Source organism: Eurosta solidaginis, chromosome 2 (assembly GCF_040869045.1).
Source record: "Eurosta solidaginis isolate ZX-2024a chromosome 2, ASM4086904v1, whole genome shotgun sequence".
Classification (NCBI taxonomy): Eukaryota; Metazoa; Arthropoda; class Insecta; order Diptera; family Tephritidae; genus Eurosta; species Eurosta solidaginis.
The window spans coordinates 155,686,315-155,714,183 of NC_090320.1; the positions used below are offsets into that span (position 1 = coordinate 155,686,315).

Consider the following 27,869-nt stretch of genomic DNA (forward strand, 5'->3'; position numbering starts at 1 on the left):
TGGTCGGAGAAGGATGGTCTATCAAGAACCATCCAATCATACCTTGATATATCACGTTCGGTAAATAAAAAAATAAAAACGTTCGGTGCTCAATGTAATATCCAGAACATTGTTGCATTTAGGACCAATGTATGTAGTAACCTGGGTCGATTTGTATGGACGAAAGTTAACCGATATCGCGCCATCGATTTTTCGATAGGATTTGGCCTCAGGAAAAAAAGTTCCACTACGCAATAAATAAATTTCGAGCGTGCGAAAAAAATGCTGAAGGGTAAATTTTTCGACAAAAACACTACCCAAAACCCAAAAAATATATATTTTTTTTGTTTCAAAAAACTATTGTAAAAGCGCTGTCGATAACAGTTTTAAAAGAAAAATATTTTTTGGGTTTTGGGGAGTGTTTTGGTCGAAAAATTTACCCTTTCGCCATTTTTTTTCGCAGGCCCGAAAATTATTTTTTTGGGTATGCGTAGTGGAACTTTTTTTCCATGAGCCCAAATCCTATCGAAAAATCGCTGGCGCGATATTGGTTAATAAATCGACCCAGTCTAGTGGTTTGCAGGATGTAACAAAATAAATATTCGCCTCTCTCGTTCGTATTGCTCCTCCCCACGCATTGTGGTGCGCATTTGCATCCACGCCTATCACCAACCGCCCTTTGCGCCCTTCGTCCTATACTAGCCTCTTGCACTCCATAGGTGGAGCTTCCGCAGCATGGGCAATGTAGCAGGTTGCTAGGATAAATGCCTGCTTATTATTTTGCTCAACGGCCACCACTACGAGGTCCTTAGTAGTGCAATTAGGCAGCATATATGAATGCACCGGTTTCTTTCCCATTACTACAACTAGCACCCGTCCTTCCGTTTGCGCGTAGTAAACGCCAAATCCTCGCCCGCTAAGTCCAGAAACCTTTCCCCCCGATGAGAGCCACGGCTCCTGGATCAACGCCACGTCAAACGAACCCTCCTCAAGGGTTAGGAGAATTTCGCTCGAAGTCACTTTACTGTGTTGGAAGTTTATCTGTAGGACTCGCAGCACCATTGGGCTGTTTGTCCCCCGCCAGCACCTTCGTCGTGACGTCGTCGTCCTCCCCTTTTGGTTTAGAGTATTCGAAATCCCTTCAGCCCCTCGTAGTGGTTTTGCCGGGTGTTCCTCTGTGCGACTCGCAGCACCATTTGGCTGTTGGTCCTCTTCTACCACCTTCGTGCCGATGTCGACTACCTTGATCTATCCTTTTTCTCTTAGGCTTTTGAGATCCTTTTCGCCTTTGCCCACTTCTAGCGTGTTAGGATTTTTATCCTCGGGACTTCTTTTCATGAGTCGCATGTTAATTTTTCCTGTACAAAGGGACATTTCGCCAAGCTGCGGGTACAATATATCATCCGCCTGCTTGTTTATTTGGAAGATGTAGAACTGACCTTCTTCCTTACTCCGGATTCTGATTCTGCAGAAGTCGCAGTGTATCCTCCGACTTCATCACGCATGGTATCCATACCTTAAATTTTGGTAACGTGGGGATTTGCGCCTTACCCACCACCTCAAACAGCGCGTTCGTGCCTTGCCTTTGTAGGTTTGGAACCACACCCTCCAGCCACCGCAAGCTCGCGATGTTGCCGCACGCTATCATTTTCACACTATTCCACTTTCTCTCTGACTCGCAGCTTTCTAGGTAGTTGCTACCTCGCTATTCGGGCCCATCTGTCTTATAGCTTTGGGCCTACTTGTCTTGTCTATGCGACTGCCCTGCCTCGTGGCTCTGGGACTGAGACCTTCTGCCTCTTGAAAGCAGGCTTGTCGCCTTCCGCCGAACGTTGCCTCTTCATTCTCCATTCGACGCTTCTTCCTCCTCGTACCCGTTGCAAAACCGAGGGTTTCTCACCGCAAACCTTTTGAACTGCCTTCGACTTACTTCTACCGCCTCATGGGCCCATTCCAAGCGCTCGATCTCCACTTCTGTTAGGTCGACCGCTTCGAAAGAGCTCTTTTAATTCCTCTTCTCCGTATCATTCTCCACTTTTCTACTCCATTTTCATTTGTATGCTTTTCCAACACGGAGTTCATTGAATCAGCACTACTCTCGCCCCCGAGTCCGACGCATCGCTTAATACGTATTTGTCGCCTTGGCTTACGACTCAGTCCTCCTCTTATCATCGTCCTTATTACAATTAGGTAATGCGTCGTTCATCATGGTCGTACCACCATCTGCCCGACAAGACGGGCTCAGTGGTCCAGTGTTATTTATATACGGGGAAAGAACCGTCCGCCACAGCAGCGTCCCTTACTGTGGTAAGGCCATCAATACTTTCCCGAGGTGGCCCGGTATCCGGAAGGCTCCGTTCGAATACAACCGAATTTACCACCTGCCTGCAAATCGTCCAATAGGCACGGTCCGCATAACACCCTGGATTAGGGGGTTGGCACTTCTTTGTCACCGACATCCCGCCGCACTGCTATGAGGCGAAACGGCGTAGATGGCAGTCCTAAACAGCCCCGCCTGCCATGAAAAGTTTCACAGTGGAAACTCATGTGGCGCGCACATGCCGTTAGGAATTGGCGTAAAACATGTAGGTCCCGTACCTCCAATTTGTAGGAAGAATTAGATGTGGCACAACGCGAATTGGAAGAGAAGCCCAGCTCGGCCTTAATTCTCTTCGGGGATATATCAGGCCTTGTATTTAATTTTATTTTCTAAATTAACCAATTAAGTAAATAAAATCTTTTACTAAACGAACTAAATATCCGCCACGTTATTATTGTCAGGCGATTTCATAATGTTTTTTTTTCATACAGGTTTAACTGCAATGTGCTTGTCTTCTATGCGAATTATAGTTTTACCCTATTTCCACACTCTCGCCCAATTTGCGACATTTTGCTTTTACGCTAATTTGTACGAAGTATGCTTTTTATATTTATGGAAATGAATTTGTATATTGGAGAAAAATAGACCCACCAATAAGTACTTGTACCGAAATGATCACGACGACGATCTGCGTTGGTTTAGCCATGTCTGTTTGAACGAAAATTATTTCCTCAATTCTCGCAATACCTTGGTAAAATTAGGTCCGCTAGTATATTTTTTTGGCGTGGGATTACATATTTGTCGGAACCGACAAGATCGTTGTTGTCTCAAAAAATGGTAGAGATCGGTCGAATATATAGCATATATTCCATACAACCGATTGTTCAGATAAGAAACCTTTTGTAATTTCTATACTATTTTTACAGCTATAAGTTTCAAATTTCACTAAATGATTACATACATAGCCTATAATATTTTTTTGAAAAAATTGTAGAGATCGGTCTACAGCATATATCCCATGCATCCCATTGTTCAGATAAGAGCTTTTTGTAATTTCTGCCCCATTTTAACAGCTAGAAGTTTCAAGTTTCATGAAATGCTTGCGTTATACCAATTTCTGGTTCAGAGCTAGACCCAAAGTACCAAATAAGTACTATATCGATAGAAACAAGGTTTTCTCTATTCAAGAATGGACAGCTTGGGTTTTTATATATCATACTAGCAGACCCGTCAGACTTTGTTCTGCCCTAAATTTGGTCTACCTGCATACATTTTAATAAGCTTCTTCGGTCTAACTCTGCCTTCCACATTACTTTAAAGCTCTCAGAAACAGCTTTCATTTGATATCCATATTACACACATATTCTAGGGAGATCCGTGTCCACGTTTTGGCCTATATCTCGAGACCCTAGTCACCCAGCGGTATGAAAACTAACCTGTACTAAAGCACTCATCAACAGCTTGAATTTGATACCCATAATGTAAAAACACATCCTAGTGTTACTCTCGTCCACGTTTTGGCCTATATCTCGAGACCCTAGTTACCAATAGGTACGAAAACCAACCTGTACTAAATCACTCATCAACAGCTTCACTTTGATACCCATAATGTAAAAACACATCCTAGTATTACCCTGATCCACATTTTGGCCTATATCTCGGGACTCTCTAGTCACAATGAGGTTTAAAATTATCCTGTACTATAGCACTCATCAACAGCTTTTGTTTGTTGTCCATATTGTATAAACACATTCTAGGGTACCCGTGTCCATGTTTTGGCCTATATCTCGAGACCCTAGTCACCAATAAGCATGAAAATTACCCTGTACTGAAGCACCCATGAACAGCTTTCATTTGTTATCCATATTCTATAAACATATTCTAGGGGTACCCGGGTCCACGTTTTAGCCTATACCTCGAGGCCCTAGTCACTCAGGGGTACGAAAAATACCCCGTATCAAAGTACTCATAAACATCTTCCATTTGATACTCATATTGTACAAACACAACCCAGGATTACCCACGTCCACGTTTTGATCTCAAGATCTGAGCCAGAACGGGATGAAAAGTATCCTTTGTCCGTCTCCTGGTTCTAAGCTACCGCTCCACCAATTTTCAGCCAAATCGACTTATCCGTACTTGAGTTATAAATAGTGTAACTAATACCACTTTCTTTTATATTTATATCACATTAGAAACTTCAAAAATAAAGTATATCTCCACTATTTAATGGATTGTTATTATACTTATAGGCCTTCTTCTTCAATCACTCTATCTACTAAAAGAAACCGCATCAAAATCCGTTGCGTATTTTTAAAGGCTTAAGCATTCAAATGGACATAGGGACAGAAAAAACGACTTTGTTTTATACTAAGTATGTATGATGATGATATTTTAACGAATTTACTGCAATTCCCCATATTTGCAATCTTTTGCTAACGTTCGTATCGCTAAACTGTTGAATAAATAACTCCAATATTGAATAATGGAAAAATGGCCTTTATTAAAGTACTTCACAATAACACGTATACTTTGCAACTAGCTTGCTTAATAATGAAACTGATTTATTGCCTGACAGAGAGCGTGCTTAACTGAAAACTGCCTCTAGCGCCTCTACCGCTGGTGCTTTTATACTCTGTGATTTCCTCGTGGCATCTTCTAGGCGCTTCCAGAATTTACTTAGTTACCGCCATATAATTATAACTACAGATGCACGTATATAGATTCTCATATGCGTTCATTGGTCACACCAAGGGAGTTTAAATCGTTTTCCACCTGGTCCTTCCAACGGAGTGGGGGCCGCCCTCTACCTCTGCTTCCATAGCGGGTTCCAATAGAAACACTTTCTTGTCCGGAGCATCATCTTTCATTCGCATAACATTTCCTAGCCAGCGCAGCCGCTGCGTTTTAATTCGCTGGACTATGTTGATGTCTGCGTATAGCTCGTACTCGCCATCGCCAACGCTTAGAGTTCCATAAATCTTTCGCAGAACTTTTCTCTCGAACACTCCCAAAGCTGCTTCATCTGCTGTTGTCATGTGCATGCTTCTGCCCCATATAGCAGGACCGGTACGATAAGTGACTTGTAGAGTATGATTTTCGTTCGCCGAGAGAGGACTTTATTTTTCAGTTGCCTACCTAGTCCAAAGTAGCATTTATTGGCAAGATTGATTCTTCGCTGGATTTCAGTGCTGATGTTGTTGCTAGTGTTGATGCTGGTTCCCAAATAAACGAAGTCTTTTACTACTTCGAAATTATGGCTGCCAACAGTAGCGTGGTTGCCAAAGCGCATATGCGCTGAATCTTTGCTCGATGACAGCAGGTACTTCGTTTTGTCCTCATTCACCATCAAACCCATCTTTACCGCTTCTTTTTCCAGTTTGGAGTAAGCAGAGCTAACAGCACGGGTGTTAAGGCCGATGCTATCAATGTCATCAGCATATGTCAGTAATTGCACGCTTTATAGTATATTGTTCCAGTGCAGTTAAGTTCTGCAGCTAGTATAATTTTCTCCAGCATCAAATTAAAGAAATCGCATGATAGGGGGTCACTCTGTCTGAAACCTCGTTTAGTTTCGCACGGGTCGAAGAGGTCCTTCCCAATACTGACTGAGCTGATGGTGTTACTCAACGTCATTTTGAACAGCCGTATAAGTTTTGCGGGGAAACCAAATTCAGACATAGCGGCATATAGACAGCTCTTTTTCGTGCTGTCGAAGGCGGCTTTAAAGTCGACGAAGAGGTGATGTGTGTCGATTCTTTTTTCACGGGTTTTTTTCCAAGATTTGGCGCATTGTGAAAATGTGGTCGATGGCAGATTTACCGCACTGATAGCGTCCAATCAGCCGGTTCACGGTGGGCTTCAATCTTTCGCACAATACACTCGAAAGGACCTTATATGCGATATTGAGAAGGCTGATTCCACGATAGTTGGTGCATTTTGCAGTATCCCCCTTCTTGTGGACTGGGCAAAGAACACTTAGATTCCATCCGTCGGGCATGCACTCTCAAGCTGCTCGCACTCACGCATTTCTGCTTCTGCTTTTTTTGTCCTGAAAAGGCATCTCGCTTCCTTTTTCAACTGACGATAGCGCTCATACACTCCTCTTGTCGCGCTCGCTTTTAACGTAGCCCTGTAAGCAGCGTCTTTTCTTTCAGTTGCAACGCGGCATTCTTCATCGTACCAGTTGTTATTTCGTGGTCGCCGGTAACTAATTTTTTCCTCGGCGGCAGCACGAAGTGCTTTGGAAATATGCTCCCACTGCTCCTGTATACCTTCAGGATGAGTTGTGCTCTCAGAGAGCAGGTGTGAGAGTCGAGTTGCGAAATCATTGGCAGTCTGTTGTGATTGAAGCTTTTCGACGTCTAGCTTTTCTTGTGTTTTTTGTTCCTTGGTTTTAGCCGCATTGAGGCGGGTGCGTATTTTGGCTTCAATGAGATAATGATCCGAGTCGATGCTAGGTCCTCGGATCGTGCGCACATCTAAAACACTGGAGGCATGCCGTCCGTCTATCAGAACGTGATCGATCTGATTGCGAGTATTTCCATCAGGAGACAGCCACGTAGCTTGATGTATCTTTTTATGCATGAACCTCGTGCTGGATATGACCATGTTTCGAGCACCGGCAAAGTCAATCAGTCTCAGTCCGTTAGGAGAAGTTTTATTGTGTAGGCTGAACTTTCCGGCTGTAGGGCCAAAAACACCTTCTTTGCGTTAAAGTCACCAAGCACGAATTTTATATCGCGACGGGGGCAGCGCTCGTATGTGCGTTCTAATTGTTCATAAGAGGTGTCTTTCAACTCATCGTCTTTCTCCTCTGTCGGCGCATGGGTGCAGATGAATGATATATTAAAAAATTTTGCTTTTATTCGGATAGCGGCAAGACGTTGGTCCACATGTGTGAACGCCAGAACTTGGCGACAAAGTCTCTCTCCCACCACGAATCCGACGCCGAGACTGCGCTTATTCGTATGGCCACTCCAATAGATGTCACATGTTTTGATCTTCTTTCTTCCTTGCTTCGTCCAACGCATTTCTTGGATGGCGGTGATGTCAGATTTTTCTTTGATGAGGACATCAACCAGCCGGACATCTGCACCAATCCCATTCAGGGAGTGAACGTTCCAGGTGCATGTCCTCAATTCTTTGTCCTTCAAACGTTTGCCATGGTCGTCATCAATAGAGAGTGTATTTATCCGAGGCTTGTTTTTATATTTCATTGGAGTATGGTTTTACCCCCAGCGGGGGTGAAAATATTACTTGGCACGTTTATATAGCGAGCCGCTTGCTCCAAGACAGACACCCGCTTGCAGCCGCACCTAGAGGTGTACAGACGCTGCCTATGAGATCATGTTCGTCTACCGAGAGGATATTTGGCCGCAAGCGACCGGCAGTAGCGAGCTGCTTGAACCGCATGCAAAAGAATCGCTCTGGCCATTCCCATGTGAATGACGGTCAGAAGCTTTCCCCACTTTCGTGGACTTCTACACATGCTATCTACAAAACAAACTGCTGATAGCTTAATGCAGCTTCGCCTTTGAGCATGGCTTGTATCCCCACACTTTTAAGCCTTTCCTTACGTAGGTTAGGTTAGTTTAAGAGGGCGTGCGTGGGCGATACCCGACACTTCCACTCGGAGACATTTTTGGCCATTGTGAGTGCCCTCAGTAAGTACAGGGTTGCGGCAAATTCGTTTAGCCCCATTACCTCCTAGTGGTCCTCAACGAACCACTTGCTTTCCCAGATGAACCCAAGAAGAAGCGAGACGTCCACCTTCCCAACCTCTGCCAGGCTTTCGAAGAAGCGCGAGCCCAAAAATCTGAACCTTCTTCTTTGAAGTGCCGGGCATCAGCAGAGAAAGTGGTAGATCGACTCCTCTTCCTTCTCATCCTGACAGCTTCTACAGGGGGAGCTTGTTGGTATTCGCCACCATCGGAGCATTGTTGCGATAGCACAATGACTCGTGATGACACCCGTAAGTACCTTCACCGCAGATTTGTTCAGTTTGAGAAGGAAGCTGGTGCCCTACCTATCCAAGCATGGCCATAAAGACCTTGAGACTTCGCAGTCTACCTTACTGGTCCATAGCAATTGCGTTGCCCCGTTTCCATATTCGTCGATTCTGCCTAGGAGACAACTCAGCTGCGGTCGGACGGACTGTTCACCTCACTTATGTCTAAGTCGGAACATTTCCTAGCCATCTCATCCGCAAGTTCATTCCCTTCAATGCCGCAGTGCCCAGGGACCCAGCAAAGGGGACATTGAGATGATGATAGAAGCCAGAGAGGCTCTACACCTCTGCACGATGTCCGATTTTATCATGTTGGACTCTAATGCCCTTAAGGCGGCTTGGCTGTCAACAAATATTGTTACGTCGGTGTTGGAGTCAGCGCTATCTTGGAGTAGTTTTTCCGCTCTGCCTATGGCATAAACCTCGGCTTGGAATACACTTCATGCGTCAAGAAGTCGGAATGATTGGCTTAGATGTAGATGTATCGAGTACATCCTAGCTCCAGTTCCCTTTTCCATTTTCGAGCCGTCGGTGTATATTGTTATGCCCCTGCCGTTGTATAGGCCTTCTTCCCATTCCTCCCTTGAAGGATATCATATGTCCTGAACCTGGAAGTCCAAAACCCCTGTGATGTGGTCTGTTTTGTATGTTCGGTCGGTTATTATTCCTTTTAATTGCCCCTTCCTTATATCGTCCAGAATCGTCGCGTTTCCGTGCTTAGCTGTTTTCCACATGTTGGATTCTCTTAGTCGTAGAGCTTCTCTAGCGGCTAATCCCTGCACGAAGACTTGTAGAGGCGTCAAGTGAAAGATGACATTTAGCCCTTCCTGAGGTGCGCTGCTCACGGCGCCGGATATTCCCAGGCATGCCAGCCTTTGTACCTACCCGATCCCCAGCTGATTACTCTTTTTGTCTAGCGCCTTCCACCAGACTAGAGCTCCATATGTTATTATCGGTCGAATGACTGTGCTGTACATGCCATAAATGACATGTGGTCCCAGTTCCCAGTTCCGCCCAAAAGGCCTTTTGCAGGCGTAGTATGCTGCTAAAGCTTTCTTTGATCTGATCTTAACGGTCCTTCTCTTAACTTGGAATCGAGTATAATTCCAAGATATTTCGCTTCCGAAGATAGGTTTACCGTTGTGCCGTTTAGCCTCGTTAAGCTAAAGGAGGGTATCTTTTTCTTTGCCGTGAACAGGACAAGTTCGGTTTTTGTTGGGTTTACCCCCAGTCCATTTTGCCCTGCCCATCGCGAAATGTCGCAAAGTGCCGATTCCATGAGTTCCGTGATAGTTGGAAAGAATTTGCTTATGATCAGATTCACTAAGTCATCGGCGTATGCAACCACCTTTCTTCCTTTTCTCCTTTCCTACAGATTTCAAGAATTTCGTTGACCACCAAAATCGAGAGAAGAAGCGATAGCACCCCGCCTTGGGGGGTGCCTCTGGTGGTCATTTTGCCAATAGAATCAGTCCCTAAAGTCGCGTGGACAACTCTACTTCTAAGCATAGAATCGATCCATGCAACTATAGAGCTTTGGGCTCCATATCGTATAAGAGCTTTACAGATGGCCTCCGTCTCCACATTGTTGAAAGCGCCCTCGATGTCGAGGAAAGCTGCCAGCGTGTATTCCTTGCAGCTTAGTGAGTTCTCGATGGCACTGACTGCCTCACGAAGGGCATTTTCAACTGATTTGCCTTTTTGGTATGCATGCTGTGCTGCATCTATCTGCCAGAGATTGGCATTGCTTCTAATGTGTAGATCGATAAGTCTCTCCAGTGTTTTAAAGATAAAGGAGGAGAGGCTTATTGGTCTATAGTACTTGGCTTCCGAGTGGTTAAGATTTCCTGCTTTGGGAATGAAAACCACCCATACATTTCTCAAGGCTTCTCGTACATATCCATCTTGTATGCATCTTGAGAAGATGCCGTGTAGATATGGCATCAGTTCGTCACAAGCGGCTTAGCCGGTATCACACCATCTGGTCCCGCCGATTTGTAGGGTTCGAATGATTTTATAGCCCGTGATATTTTATCCCGGTCAACGATGTCCGTGACGTCGGTTTCCAGAGGGTATGCGCGGTTTTCTGGCATCTTCGTGCCTGTCGTATCCGTGCATCCAGGAAAGTTGGAGACGGTCCATGAGCCATCAGACTTCCTTATGCTACTAGGGGCTGAACTAGAACCTTAAGTATTATGCGAAGTCTTGATGCCTCATTTGTCGTCGCCAAGTTCTCACAGTATTGCTCCCATGATGCAGCTTTTGTATTCGTTAAAGCTACATCTGTAGGCATCCCAGTCCTTTTCCAGCCAGCCTTGTTTGGCTTTGTTAAATAGTTTTCTTGTTGTTGGTCTGAATTGGCTTAGCTCTGTGTTCCACCACGTAGTTCTAGGTCTTACCCGTGGTCTAGTAAGGGAACAACAGAGTTCAAAAGTGTTCGTTGTCAGTCGGTTTACCGCTCTGTCTATATTGTTAGCTCCCCGTCTTACTTCCATTTCCGTGGATGCCAGTTTGTGAGATACTACTTCAGAATATTTGTTCCAGTCTGTTTTTCTTGGATTTCTATATGGCAGGGGAACTTCCACTTCAAGGTCGATGTTGAAGAGTATCCTACTGTGGTCCGAGAAGGAGCATGTGTCTGACACTCTCCAGTCATCGATTCTTACAGCGGGAGAGTCTGTGGCCAGGGTGATATCTATGACTTCCTCTCTAATTCTATTCGCACTTAGATTAAATTATAGGGTTTTAATTTGTTAGCGCTCACAGATTAACGTCTGCGAATTTCCTTTCCTCGTATTAAAACTGAACTCAACTGTTCAAACGATGGCCGCGCTTCGATTTTGTCTATTAGGCGCTTCGTTATATTTTCGGCAGGTTGCCGCTTAACCCTTGGGTGAACTACTCTATGGGTTGCCAGCTATACATTTAGTTGCTAGCTATACTTAAACCTAACTCTTAACCTAAATCCCTTCTTACAATCGGCCGTCCAGACAGGTTATTCGACCCTGAATAACTAGGGCCACGGCTTCATGTTTTCGGCTACAGTTGTAGTTTTCATCGGTCCTTCTTGGTTGCCGACCTTCTCCACTTCATATCTGCCGTGGTTTAACTTGAGGGTTACCCTATACGGCCCTAGATAATTTGGTCTCAACTTCATGGCAGCACCGAATTGAGCTTTTAATAGCCACTAAATCATTAATATTATAAGTTACTTCTACTTTTCTGTTTTTGTTGAAGGTTCTACAATTTTCGTTTTGTATTTTCCATATATTTTCTTTGGCTTCTTCCCTTACTAAGTCCCTTTCTCTATCTAGGTCCTCTACTGTTAAATCGTCTAACCTTTGACGCAAATCCGGGTAACCGCATGTCTAATCCGGTAAGAATTTAAATGGTGTTGTTTTGGTGCTGCGTGGAATAATGTTATTCAGCACCTGTTGTACTTTGGCCACATGGTTGTACCACTGGGCGGGGTTGTTTTGACACTTCTTTGAGATCATTGGGATGACATTTTTGTGGATAAGTTCCACTTGCCCATTTCCTCGAGGTACCCCCGTTGCGATTTGTAAGTGTTGTATATTTTCCCTGTTGCAATAATCTTTAAAACTGTTTGATGTAAACGCTGCGCCCCTATCACTTATGATGCGCTTAGGATTTCCAAATATCGACGCCTGTTTTTCTAGCCTATCTATAACCTCTTCGACCCCTGTAAACTTTGTCTGGTATAACCACGTGAATTTCGAAAACCCATCCAATATCACTAGAATACGATTATAAGTTTTCTTCGTTTCGGTTAACGGCCCAACCTGGTCGACGTGATAAGTCCCTAATGGTTCACACGCTTTATCAATTGGATTTAACATTCAACGCAGCCTTTCGCCACTTTGGTTACCTTCTCAATCAAGTTGGTCACATAATAATTTTTCTCCAGTAACTCTTGTGCTTTCTTAGTCGCGAAATGATTCTGGTCGTGTGCCAACTTGATTATTTCGACCTCCATGCTGGATGGTGCCACCAGTAACTCATTAATGATATCCTTGTACAGTATACCGTTCCTTAGAAAAAAATCTTCATAACTTCCCGATTCCAAAACCTTCTTCATAGCTTTTATCCAAGCATCCTGTCCCTGCGCCTCTCTCAGTCTAAATGTTAGCACATCTTCGACAACCATACAATATATACGGCTCAAGGCATCTACATGCCTTATGCGCGAGCCCGACCTGTGCTCTACCACGTAGTCGTACTCTTGCAAGTACATGGCCACCGCATTACCCTTGTTGGCACGTCGGTTTTCTTAACCGTCATGGTGAACGCGTTGCAATCGCTCACTATTTTGAACTTTCTATCTTTCACATAAATATGCCATTTCTTTAAGGCCTCAATCACTGTCAAAACCTACAGTTCAAAGGCGCTGTACTTTTCCTCTGCCACTGTGGTTTTTCTGCTCATGAACTCTACTGGGTGAAACAACCGGTCCTCTGAATCTCTTTGCAATAACACCGCTCCAAATCCGTGCTTTGATGCATGGGCGTGTATCTCCGTTTCTGCTGATGGATGAAAAAGCTTTAGGGAGGGTGCGTTTATTAAAGCTTTCTTCAACTCCTAAGCAGATCTGACAATGGCTTCACGATAATTGCGTAGTTTTGAATAAAACGCCTAAAGAACGATGTCAATCCTTAAAAGCGCTGTATTTCCTTTCTACTTGACGGTATAGGGAGGTTTTTTATGGCTTTAGTCTTTTCCGCTGACGGTAATATTTCTCCATTTTCCACTATTACCCTAACCAGCTAATTTGCCTCCTAAGAAACTGACATTTCTCCCATTTGATTTTCAATCCGTATTCTCCAGCCCTGTTCAGCACTTTTTGTAATTTTCCTAACGACTCTTGCTTATCCATGGCGGGAATTACAATGAAGTCCATGTATGCGATAATCGTGCCATCTTGCAACAAGTCCTGAAATACTGCGCGGATATATCTGCAGAATACAGCCGGCGACTTGGTAATCCCGAATGGAACGACACAAAATTCAAACTGTCCGCTATGTGTAACAAATGCGGTATACTTTCGCGAATTTGGCTCTATTGGAACGTGATAAAATCCATTTCTTAAGTCGAGTGTAGTGAAGACTTTTGCACCCTGCATCTTGTCTAACACCTCGTCGATTAATGTCATCGGAAAATTATCCCTAACAATTTTCTCATTTACCTTACGAAAATCATAACAAAATCTTTTCGTCCCATCTTTTTTCTTTGTCAACACCACCGGCGACGCAACTCCAAAGTACTACATTGTATAATTCCCTCTTTAAGCATATCTTCTACCTGCATGTCTATATAACGCTGATCCTCATAGGACACTCGACGTGGCCGCTGGTACACGGGACTATCATATGTAAGGGTAAGCTTCATTTCCACTGGTACACTGGTTTGTTTTCCGGGTACGTAGGCAGTAACCAGTTTCCTTACCTCTTCAGCAGTTTTTCCCTCTAGGTGCGATACGTCTATATCACATGCTTCTTTCTTTGAATCATCTCTTTCAGCAAACACAAAACTTTGAACTCGCTAAAGAGATCCATTTCGCCATCTTTGCTACTCCCTTCCTTTGAAACCTCACTCTGAGTTAACCTCGTCCGCTTTAGCTCATTTCTATTTGATGCACTTCCCATGGCACCATCTCTTATGGTGTGACCGCTTTTATTGTCTACTCGGACCGTCTATGCGATTTCGCCCACTAGCATCGCTGGTGTCTTCCCATCTCTACGATCTGGCTCAACCACTCCAGATACGCCACTTGGAGAACCACTCCGTGGTTCCCTTTTTCACCACTACTGTCAGCGATGCCTTGCTTACTCGGTTTTCGGAACTCTACTTCCCCTTTTCTAAAGACTAACTCTACGTCTTTGAGCACATCACCACCTATTATAGCGGCATAAGGCATGTCGCGTTCTCTCACCACGTAGAATGTTACTTCCAATTTCATTCCACCAATTTCGTCTTCGAAGTTGCCCCTTTCCTATTCCGAACAATTGACGCCTTTCCTTACTTAGCTCAATATATCCTAGCATCATGAGCGTATCGTATCGCATTATACAAGAATCGCAGCCCGTATCTACCAACGCGCTAAAAGTGAACCCGTTCATTGTTACGTCAATAAATATAAGGTTACTTCTCGATTTGCCCCCGGCCTGTTGCCCTAACGTATTTGAGCGCTCATCTTTAACTGCTGTATTTCCTGTAGCCGACTTGCAATCTTTGGCATAGTGGCCATTTTGTTTGCATTTGAAACACATCATCTTGCTTGAATCTGAACTCTGGCATTCTCTTGCCAAGTGACCTTCTTTTTCACATTTAAAACATTTCTTATTTTGGTACCCTTTTCCGTCACCACTTTTCTCCGACCCTGTCTGAGGCGTACCCAATCTGTTTGTATTTCTTCTTTGAGCTCACTGAGGCTCTTCACTTGATATAGAACCGCGTATCTGGCACACCCTCTACGAAATATTCCACAACGCTCTTTTCATCGAGGTGGGTTGGCCTCCCTATCTCTATGAGTGCATATAAATACTCGTGAAGGCTTTCCTTCGTCTGCTTTCTTCTATTTCTAAGCGCGCGGTACACCTTTGAGGCGCATAATCTTTCACCAAATTCCTCTACAAGGGCTTATTTTAAACAGCCAACGCGCATACACTACCATCGTCACCAATTATATATGGCATTCGACAGTCTAGCATTATTACTCGGCAACCGTGGACGCGCTGCTTTTGTATAGTTATGTACACAACATTCATATTCAATTCTTTTAAACATATGCGTTTGTTTTTGAAGTTTGAAATTAAAGTATAATAATTAAAGTAATATAAACTGTGTAAATTGAATTTGGAAAATTATAACGTTTTAAAGAAAAACAACCATCTTTTTATTTAGTGAAGTGGAGTGTAGCGAAGAGAGACCAAGTGGATTTATTCATGGTCCTTCGCAGCCATCTTTGGCCCGCCCTAAAAATTACAAACAAAAATTATAAATTTAAATCGCGCTTTTCGTTTTCGTTCGCCAAAAAACAAAATAATAAAAAATTTAAAACAAAACTACACAAAAGTGTGAAAACAGTGGTTATATATACATACAAAAAACATATACGAAATAAAAAACGAAAAAAAAATTTTTTTTTCCTGTAAACTGTGCTTTTATACAAAAACACAAAAAAAATATCTAGAAAGGAAACCTCATTTACACAGTTTCAAAGTCCTTTGTTGGAAAAGAAGAAAATATACACTTATACATTTACCAAAAACAAAAAGATTGCTGGAAAAAGAAAAAAATCGAAATTTCTTAAAAAAAAAGAGAGGAAAAGTTTTTGTAAATTGTGGGCGCATCATATATAAGTGCCGATATACATACGTAGTAATACAAGCAACTACATATATTCACAAAAAAAGTTTGCGAAAATTATTTTTTGGTGCGAAAATTATTTTACAATACAACACAATACAAAACAATCAAAAAATCATCTAAAAACCAGCTCTCCAAGCAGCAGCAACAGCAGCCAGCTAATCATCAGCAACAATCAACAACAACATACATAAATAAGAAGCAACAGAATACAGGAATCGGTGAGTAGGCAGTTTTTTATTTTTCATAAAAAATATATAAAAAATAATAAAACTTTTTTTCCACAAAAGTTATATTATTTTTGTAAACTGCAAAAACATATATATATATATATATATCCACATATATACATGAATATTGCGGAAATTTTCTTAACGTTGGTTTTACTGCAACTTTTTTGCAACCAAAAATTGGTAGAAATTATTCCGCTATACCAATAGGCAAAATCCGCCAATTATATATATATATGTATACATATTTCTAGTGGTATTTAACCAACAAAAAATTGCAGTTTACTGGCCTACTCAAACACACTGTGCAAGAACAACATCAGCAAAAACTTCTTCTACAGCTGAGTTTACTCCGTTGTTCGCACAGAGCGTTGAACTTGTCGATACAGTTCAACTTCTTCCAAGTCATTTTTTCTCGCTTGCCAGCATATATAAAAATCATAATATTCATACGTACATACTTACATACATGTACAAATAATTTCAAGTTACTTTTCCATCATTCATACTCTGAGAACATCATACGTGTTTACTCACACGTTCAAGTCGCTCTTCCAGCGACATTCTCCCAGCACATATAGCTACATTAGCAACGAGAGCTGTGTACTGCTGCTCAAAGTTCTCAACCTCTCTCATATTTGCAATTGTTTCATCTTTCTTTGCTGCACTCTCCCAACAGTGCAATCAAGCGCACTCAGCTTCACAAAGAAACGCGACATTAAAGCGAGGAAGAAGCGAATCAAAACAAACTCTTCTGTTTGTAAACATAAACAGAGAAGCTCATCTGATTCACGTGCATACGTTCGCACAACCAAACATATATACATACATACGTTTGTATATTGCGCATGTACATTTGTACTTATTCTGTCGAACTAAGTTTGAGATATTTTCGTCCCTATAGGAACTTTTCAAAAAATATCCCTACAGACCTCAAAGTTATATTATTTTCTAATATATACATCCCTATATATACCAGTAATTTACAAATACACGTTTATTTCCACACGTATATTTACACGTATATATTAGTTAAAAGTGTTTGTGATTTTTTTTTGTAATTTTGACACTTTTTGTTTTTACAAAACAAAATACATCCTATTAAATTCCGAATTTCGCGGATTTAAATCATTTAAGGAACGTCCCGTTGTCCGTGCTTGGCTCTATTGTTCAAAAAAAAAAAAAAAAAAAACACAAACACCGCCACCAATTTAAATTCCCTTTTTTAAATTTCTGTAGCACGAAGAGTTTTCCATCTTCTAATTTTGCGAACGTTCTCTGAGCGGACAAATATTTTATTCGGTTTTTTTTGGTGAAAACCCAAAAGTTTGCATAAAATGCCTCTCAGTCCCCCAAAAACGCCCGAAACCGGAAAAAAGCCAAAAGGTGGCCCAAAGGAAGAAACGGCCAAGGAAAGGTCAACATCCCCCCGCCAGAAATCCAAATCAGTTGACCCATCCGCGCAAAAGTTCATAGCGGAAAGTGAAAATCTGATGAGATACTGTGCAAAATTCAACGAAGCACCGATTCAGGATCACACTGAATCGTATCTCATGATAAAGGACAAATCACTAGATGATTATTGGGCACGACTTCAATCGGTTTACGATCTGGTATTTTCGAAATCAGACGAAAGTTTCCCTGAAGACTTCAAGAGTTCAGTGCATGGCAAATAATGCGCCTGTCTTGATACGTATGAAGTGACTAAAGCAAAGATTGCCGATGAACTTTCGTTGATCAAAATGATGGCAACGCCGAGTCCACCACCCCGCATGGAACAACCCCCGTCTGAGGCAAATATTTACCTTAAAGTCCCAGCATGCGACACGGAGACCTTTTATGGTGGCTATGAGGAATGGCCCGCTTTTCGTGACATGTTCACAGCGGTGTACATTAACCACCCAAGACTCTCCCCTGCTCAGAAATTGTACCATCTCCGGTACAAAACGCAAGGCAAAGCCGGCTCCATCGTCAAGCAATATGCGTTGAGCGATGATAACTTTGACCTTGCCTGGGAAGCTTTACGGTCACGATACGAAAACAAGCGGATCCTGGTTGACAACCAGATCAAATCCTTACTGACTCTTGCCACTATTCCATCCGAAAACAGTGAGCAACTTCAGAAATTGCAAAATACAATCAACAACTGCCTATCCGTCCTTCACTCCCAAGGAGTTACGCAAGACAGTTGGGATCCGATTCTGGTGTACATTTGTTCATAAAAGCTCCCCGAAACAACCCTGTCACTTTGGGAACAATCTCTCTCTTCTCGAAGAGATCTACCCTCATGGTCGCAAATGAACGACTTTCTCATCTCGATATATGAAGTCGTTGAAAGGGTCAATAGGCTTCAACCAAGCAAACAAAAACCGGTCGCTCATCAAAATTCTACGCAAAACAGGTCCTTCAACAGGACGCAAACCCTTGTGGCAGAATCTAAAAAGGAAACTTGCCAATGTTGCAACTCCCCGCATTTTATTAGATTCTGTCCAGGATTCAAACGAATGTCTGCGCAAAACCGGATACAATTCATAAAACAAGCTAAGCTGTGTACAAACTGCCTTAGCAGCACTCATATCATCAATGAGTGGACGAGCAAGTGGTCATGTTCGACATGTCATCAACGGCATCACACGCTGTTGCATGCGAGCCCACAAGCTCAACGTTCCACCCCGCGAACGAATGCACCAAACGTGCAGCACACAACTGCTGAGTCAACATCTCCCGTTCGACAAACGCAGAATAGCTCCGATTCTAGCGAGCTACCGTGTTGTTCAAAACACGCACCTGTTCAATCATTGCATGCAGCCAATGATAACCAAATTCTCCTTCCTACTGCTATGGTCGCATCGCAGGGGAATTATTTCAACTGATAGCCCTTATTGATAAGGGCTCGGAAAGAACTTTCATTTCCTCGAAAGTTCAAAAACGTTTGAATATTCCATTCGAACATTCAAAGTTCGAAATCTCTGGCATGGGTGGACAAGTCATACAAAAGTCCTCCAAGCTTTGTCCTTTGACACTGGTTGCATCCAAAGCCATGAAAAGGATAAAGGCTCATGCCATTGTGTTGCCGCAACTGACAAAAAATCTGCCAACATCCACCATTAGTTGCAAAATCTGGCAGCAGTTCAAACTCCTTGAGCTCGCTGATCCCAGTTGCCACATACCGGGTCAGACTGACATGGTCATTGGCAGCGACATACTTCCACAAATTCTGCTGGAAGGTATAAAAAAGGTGTGCGGTAGCATACTTGCGCAACAAAACATTTTGGGTTAGATTCTCAGTGGTTCAATAACTGAAAATGTTATGTCATTCTCGACGCAAGTCCAAGCGTCAAACGAGACACTCAGTTCTCAACTGAGGAAATTTTGGGAAGAGGAGGAAATTCCACAACCTCCACAGATATCCCCCGAGGATCAAGCGTGTGAGCAGATATACGCTACAACCACGACACGTGCCCCAAACGGTCGATACATTGTGCGACTTCCATTCAAGGAAGAGTTTCCTGAAAAACTCTCCCTCGGCAAATCCCGCCCGGCTGCTCTGCAGCAGTTTTTCAGCATGGAGCGATCGCTTCAGAAAAAGGGGGAGTTAGGTACAATGTACAACAATGTGTTGCAAGAATATCTCGACCTTGATCACATGGAATCTACCAACCCATGCGAAATAACTTCGAATGGCAAGGTCTTCTCATTTTACTTGCCACATCATGCGGTAGTCAAACCAGATAAGGTCACCACCAAAGTTCGTGTGGTTTTCAACGCCTCTAAAAAATCTGGGTCAGGAAAATTTCTGAATGACGTGCTATGCACTGGTCCAACTCTCCAACCAGATCTCATGCTACTAATTCTACAGTGGCGCATGCATAAGTATGTGTTCAATGGAGACATTGAAGAAATGTACCGTCAGATCCTTATACACGAGGACGACAAAGATTTTCAGCGAATCCTATTTCGCAAATCGGCCAACTCCAATGTTAGCGATTTCAATCTAAAAACGGTTACATTCGGCGTCAATTGTGCACCATATCTCGCTATTCGTACGTTGCATCAACTATCCGATGACACGAAAGCGACATTCCCGTTGGCTGCAACAATTCTCAAGACGCAAACGTATGTCGACGACATCCTATCCGGAAGTCATACTATCGATAACACCACTGAATCACTCGTTCAAGTGATAAACGCCCTAAAATCAGCTGGTTTCATACTAAAGAAATTAACGGCTAATCACCCAGCCATATTAGAACAGTTTCCGAAGGAGGATCTTCTAGACTCCAACTTCTTAAAATTTGAGAGCACCTCCAACACCAAAACTCTTGGCATTCGATGGAACGCGCTCATGGATAAATTTTCATACACCATGCTGCCGGAACACACCCAAAATGCGGTCACAAAGCGACAAATTATATCTTCTGTTGCAAAACTTTTTGACCCGGCAGGATGGCTGTCGCCAGTTATGATCCAGGCCAAGATGCTTCTCCAAGAAATCTGGCTGGATGGAAGCGATTGGGATGAAAGCGCCAAACCCGCGACATTATCAAAATGGCAACATTTGCCACATCGAAATCCCTCGATGGGTTAATGTCGTTCCAGGGCAAGACACCCAAATCCACGGGTTCTGTGATGCCTCGGAAAAAGCATATTGCGCAGCGATTTACATCCGCACACATGTGGGCAACCAAATAAAATCTTCTCTTTTGGTTGCGAAAGGCAAAGTTGCCCCCATAAAAACTGTAAGCTTACCCCGCTTAGAGCTATGTGGTGCAGTCCTACTCGCAAAATTGGCTTCAACTGTTCGAAAACAGCTCGACTTACAAGCATGCAACATATTCTGATTTTGTACTAGATTCTGAGATTGTACTAGCCTGGCTAGAGAAATCTCCATCGACCTGGAAGACTTATGTGGCCAACCGTACCTCTCAAATTCGAGAATATCTTCCCAGCGGCACCTGGCGCCATGTATCTAGCCAAGACAACCCTGCTGATCTTGGCACACGTGGTTGCAAGCCGCATGATTTGATAGGCTCTTCACTTTGGTGGCACGGACCACAATGACTTTCTTGCCACATTTCGGCATGGCCAAATCCGAAAGCAGGTAGCGCTTCTCCACCTGAGAAACGCAAGGTCGAATCATATCACGCACTCGAGGAAGAGGACGACATTCTTCAACGTTTCTCCTCATACCCTCGAGCTCTCCGTGTGATTGCATACGTGTTCCGCTTTGCGAAAAATGCCTGCAACAAATCCAAATCGGTGGCAACAACACATAATCCCCATCTGACGTACAAAGAGTTGCAACATGTGAAAACGCGGCTTGTGGCAATGGCACAATCTCGCCATTTCGGGGCGGAAAAGAGCGCCTTACAAAACAATATGCCAATAAGCAAAGAGAGTTCCCTTCTGGTTCTTGACCCATTTCTGGATGGATACGGGCTCCTACGTATCGGTGGAAGATTGGAACATTCTACAATGCAATACAACGAGAAGCATCCAGTAATCCTTCCTCCGGATTCAAGGCTCTGCCAGTTGTATCTGGAGTTTTTACACCGCCTGCTTCTTCATGCAGAAATGCGGCTAATGCTCCAAATGGTGAGGCAAGAGTACTACGTACCAAAACTAAAGCCTCTTATAAAGAAATGCATTTTTCAATGCAAATCTTGCACGCTTTTCAAACAGAAAACGCGCACGCAAATAATGGCAGCTCTACCACCTGAGCGCTGGAATTTCTCACTCCCCTTTTCCACAACAGCAGTAGACTTTGCAGGTCCATTCCAAATAAAAGCATCGGTTCTGAGGTCGACCACTATCATAAAAGGGTACGTGGCTGCATTCGTCTGTTTTTCCACAAAGGCAGTACACCTCGAGCTATGCTCCGACCTTACCACCGAAGCCTTTCGCGCAGCATTCGCCCGATTCGTTGGCAGACGAGGTTATCCCTCAAAAATGATGAGCGACAATGGTAAAACGTTCATTGGCGCTCAGCGCGCACTCGAACGCGACTTCGTTAAATTTCTTAACGAATGCTCTGCGAACATTGTACAGAAATATGCCCCCCAGGGAATAAACTGGCAATATATTCCACCCAGCGCCCCTCATATGGGCGGCTTTTGGGAATCCGCAGTAAAAGGTTTTAAAACCCACTTCAAAAAAACCGCTGCATCCCACAAGTTTACATTCGAAGAATTCACGACGATGTTGGTGCGTATTGAAGCAGTTCTCAATTCGAGGACTCTAACCTCACTATCCCAGGACCCAGCTGACTTCACAGCGCTCACTCCGGGTCACTTCCTTCGAGGTGCACCGCTATTAGCCATTCCTGAGCCAAACGCGGAAGACCTCTCCTGGATAAATCGATGGGAAAAGCTCAAATCGCTTCATCACCAATTCAGTCGACGCTGGAAAGAGGATTATCTGAAGGACCTTCAGAAACGCTATAAATGGCAAACGCCACAGCGAAATCCTCAACCAGGCGACCTCGTCGTAATTAAAGAAGTTTCACTCCCACCCACCGAGTGGCGTCTGGGACGAATCGAGAACGTTCGCCACGGACCTGACAACCATGTTCGGGTTGTAGAGGTTCGCACCCAAAATGGGCTTGTCATGCGCCCCTTAGTTAAACTGTGCTTTCTTCCAATGGAGCACTCTTCGAGCACATCGCTCTAACTTATATACGTTTCCCCTGTAAATTTAAATTTCCGTATCATCCGCTGTATCCAACTACTTCTCGTTTCTCTCTCTGCTCTTGTACTTTCAGGACGACACCATCATGGCATCTCGACCAGCATGCCCACTGGCTCCCACAGCAGAAACCGATAACTGCCTCCAGTGTCGGCTCTGCCACCACTACACCGCGCTGCGGACCTGCCCGGCTTTTAAGGCGATGCGGCCACCGCAGCGTGCTACAGTGGCCAGGGCACAGGGCTATTGTTTCAATTGTCTGGCACTCACGCACACCACGGGGGAATGCGACTCCCGAGGGTTGTGCAAAATTTGAGGCCTGGCACATCACACCCTCCTGCACGAGAGGCCAAAAGACCGACGTGGGCAGCGCAAAGCCCCTCCACGGAAAACCCCCCAAGCATCCCGCAAGCCGAAACCCAAGCCGAAGAAGGAAAAAGAGAGGACCCCGACCTGCGCCTGCAGCGCCCAAAAGGCGCATCCTGCATTTAAAACAGCGGCAACCCTCAAACTCGCAAAGACGGCCAAGCGCACGATCGCGCGCACCCCTCAAGGCCTGCAAACGGCGCAATGCCAACGGCGCAACACGATTCGCGCCTTAGATACTACCATCCGCGCCCTGCAGGAACTGCAGAAGGTGCTTACTGGCACCTCCCTGCAGGGCGGGCAGGATGTTTAAGCCGCCTCCTTCATAATTTATACGGCGGCGAAATCCTTATGCGCAGCCGTGCGCGGCGAATGGAAAGGCGCCAACGCGCATACACTACCATCGTCACCAATTATATATGGCATTCGACAGTCTTGTACTATCAACGGTCAATTGCGGACACGCTCCTTTACACATGAATATACTTTTATATAACTGCTTCGAGTTATCCAAAGTCTAAAATTAAAGTCTAAAATTAAATTTTTGAAGTTGAAGTTTTAAAATAATGTATAACTGTTAGCTTTGAAGAAATAAAATAAGTGAATTTATAACGTTTTAAAGAAAAACTATAAACCTTTTTAATTGGAAGTGTTAAGTGTAGCGAAGAAAGACCACATTTGTTCAGTATGTACTAGTTGACCGAACACGCTCGCAGGGGCGAATGCAACCCGGCGTGTGAGTGGCTCGGCCATTATAATTTGGCAACTGGTAAATCAACACCTGAATTTCACATATTATATAAAATTGTAAAAACACAAAACATATAAAATTTAAATAAAAAGTACCTACGGCGAAAACTTTTATTAAACACATATTAGTGATATATTTCTCTATTGTTTGGTGGCTGCGGTGCTTCGAGTGGGTTTTTGGAACAATTATAAGCATGAAGCAATTTGACAAAATTACAAAGGGACACTGTGGGTAATTATTACAATATACATAACCACATTGTTTCACATGGCGACCGTTACGCGCGGGCCAGCCGCTAGAAAAATTTGCTTTGGAGAACCTAAAAAGGGGCATCTATACCCGTGTGTGCAGAAAAATGCCATTTGTGGGCGCAGAAAAACGCCATTTTCTTTTTCGGCTAATGGGCAGCAAAAGCACGCCATATATAATAACCTTACTTTTGTGACTGCGGCGCGGGAGCACCCAAAATAACCTCACTTTTCATGACTGCAGCGTGGGAGCACGTAAAATAACCTTACTTAATTGCATCAGTACTTCTGTGCGACCAGTACTAGTCCCACGAGCCTCATTTTTCCAAATATGTTAATTTTATAAACTTAAAACTATATTAGCTTAAATTAAGTGACTAAGTATACAATGCTAACTTCAACTTAACACCTTTTGTTAATATAAATATTTGGCGCGAAGAAAAAAAAAAATCATTTTGTTAACTAAAGTTATAGTTAAAAATACGATATATCAAAACTACTTCACTACAACTACTTTTGTTTGAAATTACTACTAATTCTTCACATTTAAAACTACTTTGCCTAAAACCAGCTGCAACCCCAATTTTTCTTTTCAAATTAGTACGAACTACTTCTGCTTAAAACTAGTGTTAAAATTATATTTGTTTTACATAATTGGTAAAATGCTAAATGGGAAATATTGCATAAATATTAAACACATCTATTCGAACATACTACACTTGTTTAGCTTACATGTATACAATCATTATTACACACGTATATTTTCTTTTGCATGTAAACTTTAAAGGTTATGTGTGTTATAAAGTGATTTAAAGTGAATCCAAAGGTGCGATTTTTGTAAACGGTATTTCCTTAGACCCTTCACGTGTTCTTAAACCAATTCATCTTCGACCGAAAAAGTCACAAACCAGGAAAATAGATTTTCTTTATCAACAGATTTTCCAGGCTTCGAAAATTCTTCCATTAAAAATTTAACTTCTAATTTAACTTCAAATCTTAATGATTCAAATAGTGAAATTTTAACTTCTTCTACTTTAAAATCAGATCCTACCGACCCAAATAGTACAAACTTAGTTCACCCTTCTACTAACGTAAACCCAGATCTTAACGATCCAATTAGTACAAACATGGCCTCATCTTCTGCTAATTCAGCTCCAGATCTTAACGATCAAATCATGGCAACACCTGAGGAAAAGAGAATTTTTATTAACACATTGCTAATTCTATTAGAGAAAACTACAGTGGTGATCCACTAGCACTTGATTCTTTCATAGACAAAATTGCATTACTCGAACAATTCGATAATGCAGATTTAACCGATACTTTTATAGCGTTCTTAAAATCAAAATAAGAGGGTAAAGCTCGTGAAGCAATACCAACACAAGTAACTACAGTAAATGAAATTAAAACAACTCTACGTAATAGGATAAAACCAGACAACTCGAAAGTTGTAGCAGGGAGAATGGCAGCATTGCATGTTAACGGTAACAATTATACAGATTTTGCCAAAAAAGTTGAAGATTTAGCTGACTCACTTGAGCGGTCTCTTATTATTGAAGGGAACACTCAAACGAAAGCTCATGAATTGGCAGTCGAACAAACTGTTAACGTGTGTCGTTTAAACGCAAAATCCAATTTAGTAAAAACCATTTTAACCTCAACGGCATTTACAGATCCGAAAGACGTGGTAGCAAAATTAATTGTAGAACAAAACAATGAAGTAACTGAACGTCAGGTTTTAGCTTTTCGATCACGTGGTAACAACACATTCAAAAATGCACGTGGTAGTTATCGAGGCTTTTACCCAAACCGCGGCTATACTGGTTATAGAAATAATAGTTCATTTTCATATAATAGTAAGTATAACGGTAACAACAATCAAAGATATAGAAATTATAACGAAAATACCAGAAATAATAATAGAAATTATAAAATAAATACCAGAATAACAACAGCAACAATACGCGTCCAATTACAAATTCCAATTCAAATACAAATAATGGTAACAATAGAGGTAACAATTCGAGATCAGCCAATGGTAGAGCTCGAAACGCAAACGTTCGCACTTTAAACGCCAGTGCCCCTCAGGAGCGAACACTGAGGGAGGACGAATTAAGCGAGTAAGCGAACTTCCCGCACCAATAGCTATCTATTGTTTAAATTTAAATTACTCAGATTTCATAGAATTACAACTAAACGAGTCACAAAAATTTTGTTCTTTCCTAGTAGACACTCAAGCCGACATTTCTTTAATAAAAATATCATGTCTAGACAGAAATATTTCCTTAAATACGAAGGACATTATTAACATTACCGGTGTCACTTTTAATTCAGTTTCTACTTTATGTAAAATTACAGCAAATTTAAATTTTTCAAACTTTTCTATTAAACATACTTTACATGTAGTAAATGAAGATTTTAATATTCAATCCGATGGCATACTGGGTAAAGATTTTCTGAAAATTAACAAATGCATTATTATTTATGAAAGAAATAGTATATCCTTTTGGGTAGGTAATGAACAAGTCGCGATACCAATCCAGCACGGAACAGAAAGCGACAGTTGTATCATTCCACCAAGATGTGAAATATTCAGACTTTTTGATTTAGGAGATTCACCCGAGCCACTTTTCGTGGACTCGCAGGAAATTGAAAAAGGTGTTTTCACAGCTAGGTGCATTGTTAATTCCAGTAACCCAATTAATAAAGTTATAAATACCACGGATGATATAAAGTATGTCAAAAGAAAAAGTATTCGGACAGAAAAACTTTCAAACTACAATGTTTATACAATTAACAAGACAGAAACAGAAGACAAACGTACCAAAAACCTAATTTCGATTTTGAAAAATCAAATACCTCAACATGCTCATAGTAAATTAATTGCCCTTGCATAGATTATGTCGACATTTTCGCTCTTGGCACGGACAAAATGACTTTAAATAACTTTTACGAGCAAAAATTAAGACTGACAGACAACGAACCGGTATATATTAAAAACTATAGATTGCCATACTCTCAACGCGAAGAAATAAATCGACAAATAAATAAATTGTTAGACAATGAATTGATTGAACCCAGTTATTCAAATTACAATAGTCCTTTGATTGTAGTCCCAAATAAAGATACTAAGGGTCAAAAAGCATATCGTATGTGCGTAGATTTTCGCGCAGTAAACAAAAAACTGGCGGCCACCGTGGTGTGATGGTAGCGTGCTCCGCCTATCACACCGTATGCCCTGGGTTCAACTCCCGGGCAAAGCAACATCAAAATTTTAGAAATAAGATTTTTCAGCACTGACCGTGGCGCATTTAGATGGAAAGTGCTTCCATTCGGCTTAAATATAGCACCAAATTCATTCTCACGAATGGTGACCATAGCTTTTTCGGGTATACCACCCAATGTCGCTTTTTTGTACGTCGACGATATCATTGTCATAGGTTGTAGTGAAGCACACCATATTAAAAATCTTTCAAAAGTCTTCGGCACTTGTAGATCTTTTAATCTCAAACTTAACCCAAATAAATGCTACTTTTTACGACCAGAAGTTACATTTTTAGGTCACAAATTTTCAGCCAAAGGTTTGTTGCCAGACGACTATAAAATAAACGCAATTAAAAAGTATACAAAACCGACTGACAAAGACGCGGTACGACGATTCGTCGCGTTTGCAAACTATTACAGACGGTTTATACCTAATTTTACGTCTCTGGCAGCGCCTCTAAATCGATTAAGCAGAAAAAGAGTTGAATTTGTATGGGATGTTGAGTGCGAAAGAGCATTTTTATCTTTGAAAGCAGCGTTACTTTCACCAAAATTACTTCAATATCCAGATTCTACTAAACAATTCATTATTACAGTTGATGCTTCCACAACTGGATGTGGCGCTATTTTG

The 27,869-nt window shown here is 42.4% G+C and overlaps 1 protein-coding gene across 8 annotated transcripts in view; it reads left to right on the forward strand.

Annotated features, from left to right (window-relative positions):
* Wnt4 (Wnt oncogene analog 4) overlaps nt 1–27,869 on the forward strand; it is a 692,884-nt gene that overhangs the window by 319,148 nt on the left and 345,867 nt on the right. The window lies entirely within an intron of this gene.